The sequence below is a fragment of the Oncorhynchus clarkii genome, chromosome 16 (assembly GCF_045791955.1).
Source record: "Oncorhynchus clarkii lewisi isolate Uvic-CL-2024 chromosome 16, UVic_Ocla_1.0, whole genome shotgun sequence".
In the NCBI taxonomy this organism is placed as follows: domain Eukaryota; kingdom Metazoa; phylum Chordata; class Actinopteri; order Salmoniformes; family Salmonidae; genus Oncorhynchus; species Oncorhynchus clarkii.
In genome coordinates this window covers 33,854,570-33,862,823 of record NC_092162.1, presented here as the reverse complement: position 1 = coordinate 33,862,823, position 8,254 = coordinate 33,854,570, and positions in this window count along the sequence as shown.

Genomic DNA, 8,254 nt, shown 5'->3' with positions numbered 1-8,254 from the left:
CAAAAAAAACATTGCGGGAACTGGGGGAAAACTTCATCCTTCAAAATAAAACACGTCAACTAAGAAAACCCATCGTGCTTCTGCAATCAATGTCCACTTAATTAAGCAATACGGCGCGAGGGAGTGTAGTATATGGATAATAAACCACGGCTAAGGGCTGTTCTTATGCACAATGCATCCTGTGACGTTCTGCATTAGCATCGCACAGCCTCCGTGATATGCAACTTTTCAGGGAAGTTACTAACAAATATACACAGGCAGTTAGGAAAGCTAAGGCTAGCTTTTTCAAACAGAAATTTGCATCCTGTAGTACTAACTCAAAAAAGTTCTGGGGGGACACTGTAAAGTCCATGGAGAATAAGAGCACCTCCTCCCAGCTGCCCACTGCTCGGAAACACTGTCACCTCTGATAAATTCACTATAATTGAGAATTTCAATAAGCATTTCTCTACGGCTGGCCATGCTTTACACCTGCCTACCCCGGTCAACTGCCGGCACCGTCCACAGCAACCCGCCAAAGCCCCCACCATTTCTCATTTACTCAAATCCAGATAGCTGATGTTCTGAAAGAGCTGCAAAATCTGGACCCCTACAAATCAGCCGGGCTAGACAATCTGGACCCTCTCTTTCTAAAATGATCTGCCGAAATTGTTGCAACCCCTATTACTAGCCTGTTCAACCTCTCTTTCTTATCGTCTGAGATTCCCAAAGATTGGAAAGCTGTCGCGGTCATCCCCCTCTTCAAAGGGGGAGACACTCTAGACCCAAACTGCTACAGACCTATATCTATCCTACCCTGTCTTTCTAAGGTCTTCGAAAGCCAAGTTAAACAGATTACCGACCATTTTGAACTCCACTGTACCTTCTCCGCTATGCAATCTGGTTTCAGAGCTGGTCATGGGTGCACCTCAGCCACGCTCAAGGTCCTAAATGACATCATAACCGCATTCGATAAGAGACATTACTGTGCAGCTGTCTTCATCGACCTGGCCAAGGCTTTCGACTCTGTCAATCACCACATTCTTATTATCAGACTCGACAGCCTTGGTTTCTCAAATGGTTGCCTCGCCTGGTTTACCAACTACTTCTCTGATAGAGTTCAGTGTGTCAAATCGGAGGGCCTGTTGTCCGGACCTCTGGCAGTCTCTGGGGGTGCCACAGGGTTCAATTCCAGTGTTTTAATTCCTATATTGTAATTACTTCACCACTATGGCCTATTTATTGCCTTAACTCCCTTATCTTATCTTATATATAATGGCTGTCAGCCAATCAACATTTAGGGCTCCAACCACCCAGTTTATAATACAAAATACATCCCTACACAGGCTCAGTGGCCTGTGATGGCGGTACATTCACCGACAAGAATTCTTGCATGGCCTCGGCTGTGAAATCACGAAGGCCCAAAAAACGTTTAGCGGCATTCATTAATGATTCCAATTTTCTTAGACTTCTTCTCTGCTTGTGCTGTACAGTTTATGACCATTGCAAAAAATCATACAAAGTCCACCTTTTTAACATGTAGTATTTCACTATCCCTCAGAAGATCCCTTCACTGGTCGTGGTGGCTCTACTACCATTGCTTCTTCCCCGCCACTCGTTCCATCCCATCTTCTCATTGACTCCAGATAGGAGAAACACTGGTCACTTCTTACCCTTGCCAACTCATTCTCCTTCACCCTAACAGGGCAGTCCAGGAATTCAGGTGCATGTTCACCTCCACAGTTGCAACATTTCACTTCATCTGGCATACGACACTCTTCCCTTCTGCACACACTTGACAAAATCTTCTACATTTACTGCATGGCACTGAAGGGGCTTGTGCATGAAAGCTCTTACAGTGTATCTCATGAATCCTAACTTTATATGAGAAGGGAGAGACTCTTCATCAAAGAACAGTAGCATGGATTAAGTGAATTTCTTTCCTCCGTCCACCATACAGGTCAGTCAGCATGCACCAACCACTCCATCGATGTCTTCAGTAATATCCTCAGTCTTTCTTTCTTGCGCCACCCCAGAAATAACCCACTTGATTGGTGCCCGGCTACGAAAATCCATACAGGAAACGTTCCACTTCGATATCTTTTTTAGTCTTAAAACATGCTTCTTTCCTCCAAGACATTCCAGATTTTCTTTGAGACGTTAAACTGATTTTTGAAGTAGCATTGATCCAAAACCCTCACTCTGACTAAAACGAGTCTAGTGATTTGAGTGGCTTGCTTGTGGGCGTGCTAGGCAGCAGTTTGTTTGTTTGGAGAGATTCCTGAGTTTCAACATGGGATTCTGAGTTGGATGACCATTCAAAACGATGTTTCCCAGTCTGAGCTAGGTTTCCCGAGTTCCCAAGCACTAAAGTCAGATATCTGAGAGTTCCTAGTTCTACGTTGTTTTGAAAGCACATTATCCTAGGACATGAGTACTCAACTCTTACACTACGAGGTCCGGAGCCTTCTGGTTTTCTGTTCTACCTGATAATTAATTGCACACACCTGGTGTCCCAGGTCTAAATCAATCCCTGATTAGAGGGGAACAATGAAAACATGCAGTGGAACTGGCTTTGATGTCCAGAGTTGAGTTTGAGGCTCCTAGGGTTTTCAGCGGTTAGCAGACGGTTGGCTGCATGTGAACTACAATTCTGAAGCTGGGTTTTAACGTTTAGAAACTTCAATAATCATCGCTTGCAAAACTTTTAGAAACATATGCTGATATGCCCCATCTTTCATATCAGCAAGAAATAATCGTTCAAATAAAAAATATCACTTACTGTAGCAGTTTGCACAGATCCATACACTCAAATCAAAATCCAATCAAATTTATCACAAAGTGCTTATTCAGAATCCCAGCCTAAAACCCTTAACAGCAAGCAAAACAGATGTAGAAGCGCAGTGGGTAGGAAAAACTCCCTAGAAAGGTAGGAACCTAGGAAAAAAGTGAGAGTTGCCAGGCTCTGGGGGGTGGCCAGTCGGCTGTGCCAGGTGGAGATTATAAGAGTACATGGCCATTGATTCAAGATTGTTCTTCAAGATGTTCAAATGTTCATAGATGACCAGCATGGTCAAATAGTAATCACAGTGGTTGCAGAGTGTGCAACAGGTCAGTACATCTGGAGTAAATGTCAGTTGGCACTGAGAGGTCGAGACAGCAGGTGCGGGACAAGGTATCGCATCCGGTAAACAGGTCAGGGTTCCATAGCCGCAGGCAGAACTGTTGAAACTGGAGCAGCAGCATGACCAGGTGGACTGGGGACAGCCAGGAGTCATCAGGCCAGGTAGTCCTGAGGCATAGCCCTAGCGCTCAGGTCCTCTGGGAGGGGAGGACGAGAGAGAGAGAATTAGAGGGAATATACTTAAATTCACACAGGACACCAGATAAGACAGGAGAAATACACCAGATATAACAGACTGACCACAGCCCCCTGGGCACATAAACTACTGCAGCATAGGTACTGGAAGCTGAGACAGGGAGGGTCGGGGGACACTGTGGCCCCGTCTGACGATACCCCCGGAGAGGGCCAACCAGGCAGGATATAACCCCACCCACCTGCCAAAGCACAGGCCCCACACCACTAGAGGGATATCAACAGACCACCAACTTACTACTCTGAGACAAGGCTGAGTATAGCCCACAAAGATCTCCACAGCACAAGCCTGAGGGGGCACAAAACCGGACAGGAAGATCACGTCAATGACTCAAGCGATGCACCCCTCCTAGGGATGGCATGGAAGAGCACTACTAAGCCAGTGACTCAGACCCCGTAATATGGTCAGACGCAGAGAATCCCAGTGGAGAGAGGGGAGCCGGCCAGAGACAGCAAGGGTGGTTCGTCACGCCATTGTCTTGCCGTTCACCCTTGCACCTCTGGGCCAGACTACACTCAGTCATAGGACCTAGTAAAGAGATGAGTCTTCAATAAAGACTTAAATGTCGAGACCGAGTCTGCATCTCTCACGTGGATTGTCAGACCGTTCCATAAAAATGAATCTCTATAGAAGAAAGCCTTGCCTCCAGCAGTTGGCTTAGAAATTCTAGGAACAATAAGGAGGCCTACCTCGCGACCGTAGCGTACGTATAGGTATGTACGGTAGGAACAAATCTGAGAGACAGGTAGCAAGTCCATGTAATGCTTTGTAGGTTAGAAGTAAAACCTTGAAATCAGCCCTAGCCTTAACATGAAACCAGTGTAGAGACCGCTCTACTTTTTTTCATTAGGCTGTTTATTTGCAGACACTGTAGTAAACTACAGTCTAATCATATGTAAGTTAATTTCATATTTATGTAGCTACAGGGCAGCTTAAAGCGAGTCTTGAATCTGGGAATAATGGTAATTTAAATTATTGAACCATTGATTATTTTCTTGGATAATCTAATGTATAAATGTACACCAAGGTAATTCTTTGTCATGCCTCATTTTAGGAGGATCAGATGGTGACAGTGGCCTCAGCAGGGTCAGACAGCCAGGGAAGACCAGTCTGTGACAGAGTTGAGGTGAATTATTGCAGATACAACACTTTATTCTCTCTGTGCAGTAAACACTGAACAAGCCAGATGCTATTTTAAGGCAGTCTGACAAACTTCGAAAGTTGATTTCCAAACTGTATCAAGGGTTGATAGAGGCTTTTCCCGATGACACAAAACATGTAAAAAAATAAATAAATGTGAGGAAGACCTGGGAGAAGCTATTGATGATGATGATGAATGGATACAGGTGTGTTTGAATGCCCAGTCATGTTCATATAATCTCAGACATAAATTACTGCAGTTTATGTCCATTCATAGAACATACTATTTGCCATTGAAATTGAAATACATGCACTCAGAAATGTCTTCCTCTGCTGGAGTTGTAAAAACACAAACGGGGACATATGTTATGGTCTTGTGAAGTCTGCCTGAATTCTGGAAAAGAGTATGTTCTTTTATCTCAGTATGTCTACAGATTCTCCCTTCTCCCTGTTTTCGTTTGCTTGGAAATATTGATACTGGAGACTGTTATCTTAAGAAACTTTGTAACCAAGCATTTATAGTGGCTAAGAAATGCTTTGCTGTTATTTGGTTGGTTATAGTCCCACAATGTCAAGTTATGATACATTAGATTTGATTTATTACAAGATTAAGAGTATACTGGGCTACTTTCATAAGGTCTGGATTCCTTATATGGAATACAGTAGGAATAAAGGTATTGAAAACATGCATACGTCACGGAAGACACCTATTTAGGCAATCCCTAGCTGCTGGGCTGGCCCTGGGGGGTCTGCTGTCCTGTGGGTTGTAACTCTGGCCTTGGCCTAACACACCCTAAACCAATAAATGACTGTTTCACTAAGATCCTAAAGCTGAGTGGGGTGTGTTGGGGAGCTACGGGGTGGTGGACCCCTAGGGACAGGACGGGGCAACCCAGCTATATTGTGGGAAAGTAAAAAGAGCAATACAGTACTATTAGGCCTATGAGATTAATTATATAGAGGATTTGCTGTTTCTGTGTGATAATGTATATTTGAGGTGTATGTGGTTTATTTTGTGAGGGTTTTTGGTTTCCAAACCTTTCCCCTTGGGAATAAAAACAATAAAGGTGGGAACTGGGAAAGATATTGTGTTAGGAGAGCGTTGAGTTATATACTAGACCGGTGAGGGTCGGGCATGCAAGCAGCTCGGGCTGGCTGGTCGCTCTGGCTGAAATGTTATATAGAGGATGTCTGTCACGCCCTGTCCATAGAGAGCCCTCGGGGTTCTATAATTTCTCCGTAATTAATATTACCTGATTGAGCTAATCATGTGGCGATGTAATTACAATATAGCAATTAAACACTGGAATGGTAGATGTGCAGAATATGAATGTGCAAATAAAGATAAAGAGAACTGGAAGGTAAGGCGGCCAAAGGAGGAATTGGCTTTGGGGGTGACCAGTGAAATATACCTGCTGGAGCGAGTGATACGGGTGGGTGCTGCTATGGTGACCAGTGAGCTGACATAAGGTGGGGCTTTACCTAGCAAAGACTTATAGATGACCTTGAGCCAGTGGGTTCGGCAACGAATATGAAGCAAGGGCCAGCCAACGAGAGCATAAAGGTCGCAGTGGTGGGTAGTACATGGGGCTTTGGTGACAAAACGGATGGCACTGTGATAGAGACTGCATCCAATTTGCTGAGTAGGGTGTTGGAAATGTTCCATTTTCAAAATTTAAAATGACATCGCCGAAGTCAAGGATCGGTAGGATAGTCAGTTTTATGAGGGTATGCTTGGCAGCATGAGTGAAGGATGCTTTGTTGCAACATTTTGGAATGGAGATGCTTTAATGTGAGTCTGGAAGGAGAGTTTACAGTCTAACCAGACACCTAGGTATTTGTAGTTGTCCACATATTCTATGTCCAAAGTACATAGACAGGCAGGCAGGTGTGGGCAGCGATCGGTTGAAGAGCATGTATTTAGTTTTACTTGCATTTAAGAGCAGTTGGAGGCCACAGAAGGAGAGTTGTACGGCATTGAAGCTCATCTGGAGGTTAGTTAACAGTGTCCAAAGAAGGGTCAGAAGTATACAGAATGGTGTCGTCTGCGTAGAGATGGATCAGAGAATCACCAGCAGCAGCAAGAGTGACATCATTGATGTATACAGAGAAAAGAGTCCGCCCGAGATTTGAACCCTGTGGCACCTCCATAGAGACTGCCAGAGGTCCGGACAACAGGCCCTCCAATTTGACACACTGAACTCTGTCTGAGAAGTAGTTGGTGAACCAGGCGAGGGAGTCATTTGAGAAACCAAGGCTGTTGAGTCTGCCGATAAGGATGTGGTGATTGACAGAGTCGAAAGACTTGGCCAGGTCGATGAATACAGCTGAACAGTAATGTCTCTTATCAATGGTGTTATGATATCGTTTAGGACCTTGAGCGTGGCTGAGGTGCACCCATGACCAGCTTGGAAACCAGATTGCATAGCGGAGAAGATACGGTGGGATTCGAAATGGTCGGTGATGTGTTCGTTAACTTGGCTTTTGAAGACCTTAGAAAGGCAGAGTAGGACAGATATAAGTCTGGGTCCGGAGTGTCTCCCTCTTTGAAGAGGGGATGACCGCGGCAGCTTTCCAATCTTTGGGGATCTCAGACGATACGAAAGAGACATTGAACAGGCTAGTAATAGGGTTTGCAACAATTGCGACGGATCATTTTAGAAAGAGAGGGTCCAGATTGTCTAGCCTGGATGATTTGTTGGGGTCCAGATTTTGCAGCTTTCAGAACATCAGCTGTCTGGATATGGGTGAAGGAGAAATTGGGGAGGCTTGGGCAAGTTGCTGTGGGGGGTGCAGGGCTGTTGACCAGGTAGGGGTAGCCAGGTGGAAAGCATGGCCAGCCGTAGAAAAATGCTTATTGTAATTCTCAATTATCGTGGATTTATCGGTGGTGACACTGTTTCCTAGCCTCAGTGTGGTGGGCAGCTGGGAGGAGGTGTTCTTATTCTCCATGGACTTTAGTGTCCCAAAACGTTTTGGAGTTAGTGCAACAGGATGCAAATTTCTGTTTGAAGAAGCTAGCCTTTGCTTTCCTAACTGCCTGTGTATATTAGTTCCTAACTTCCCTGAAAAGTTGAATATCGTGGGGGCTATTCGATGCTAATGCAGTACGCCACAGGATGTTTTTGTGCTGGTCAAGGGCAGTCAGGTCGGGAGTGAACCAAGGGCTATATCTGTTCCTGGTTCTACATTTTTTGAATGGGGCATGCTTATTTAAGATGGTGAGGAAAGCACTTTTACAGAATAACCAGGCATCCTCTACTGACGGAATAAGGTCAATATCCTTTCATTATACCCGGGCCAGGTCGATTAGAAAGGCCTGCTCGCTGAAGTGCTTTAGGGAGTGTTTGACAGTGATGAGGGGTGGTCGTTTGACTGCAGACTCATTACGGATGCAGGCAATGAGGCAGTGATCGCTGAGATCCTGGTTGAAGACAGCAGAGGTGTATTTGGAGGGCAGGTTGGTTAGGATGATATGTATGAGGGTGCCCGTGTTTACGGATTTGGGGTTGTACCTGGTAGGTTCATTGATAATTTGTGTGAGATTGAAGGCATCTAACTTAGATTGTAGGACGGCCGGGTTTTGTCATCTGTAAACTGCATGCTTTCCTGATGAGTCGTAGTGTGAGGACTAATTTTATTTGAAAATGCTGCTTAAAGTGAAGCCTTGTGCATTTTTGTTTAATGTGTATACCCCAGTGTATAAAGTTTGTTATTTTGTAGATTTTTTTTGTAAGTTATGTTTGTATATTGTATTA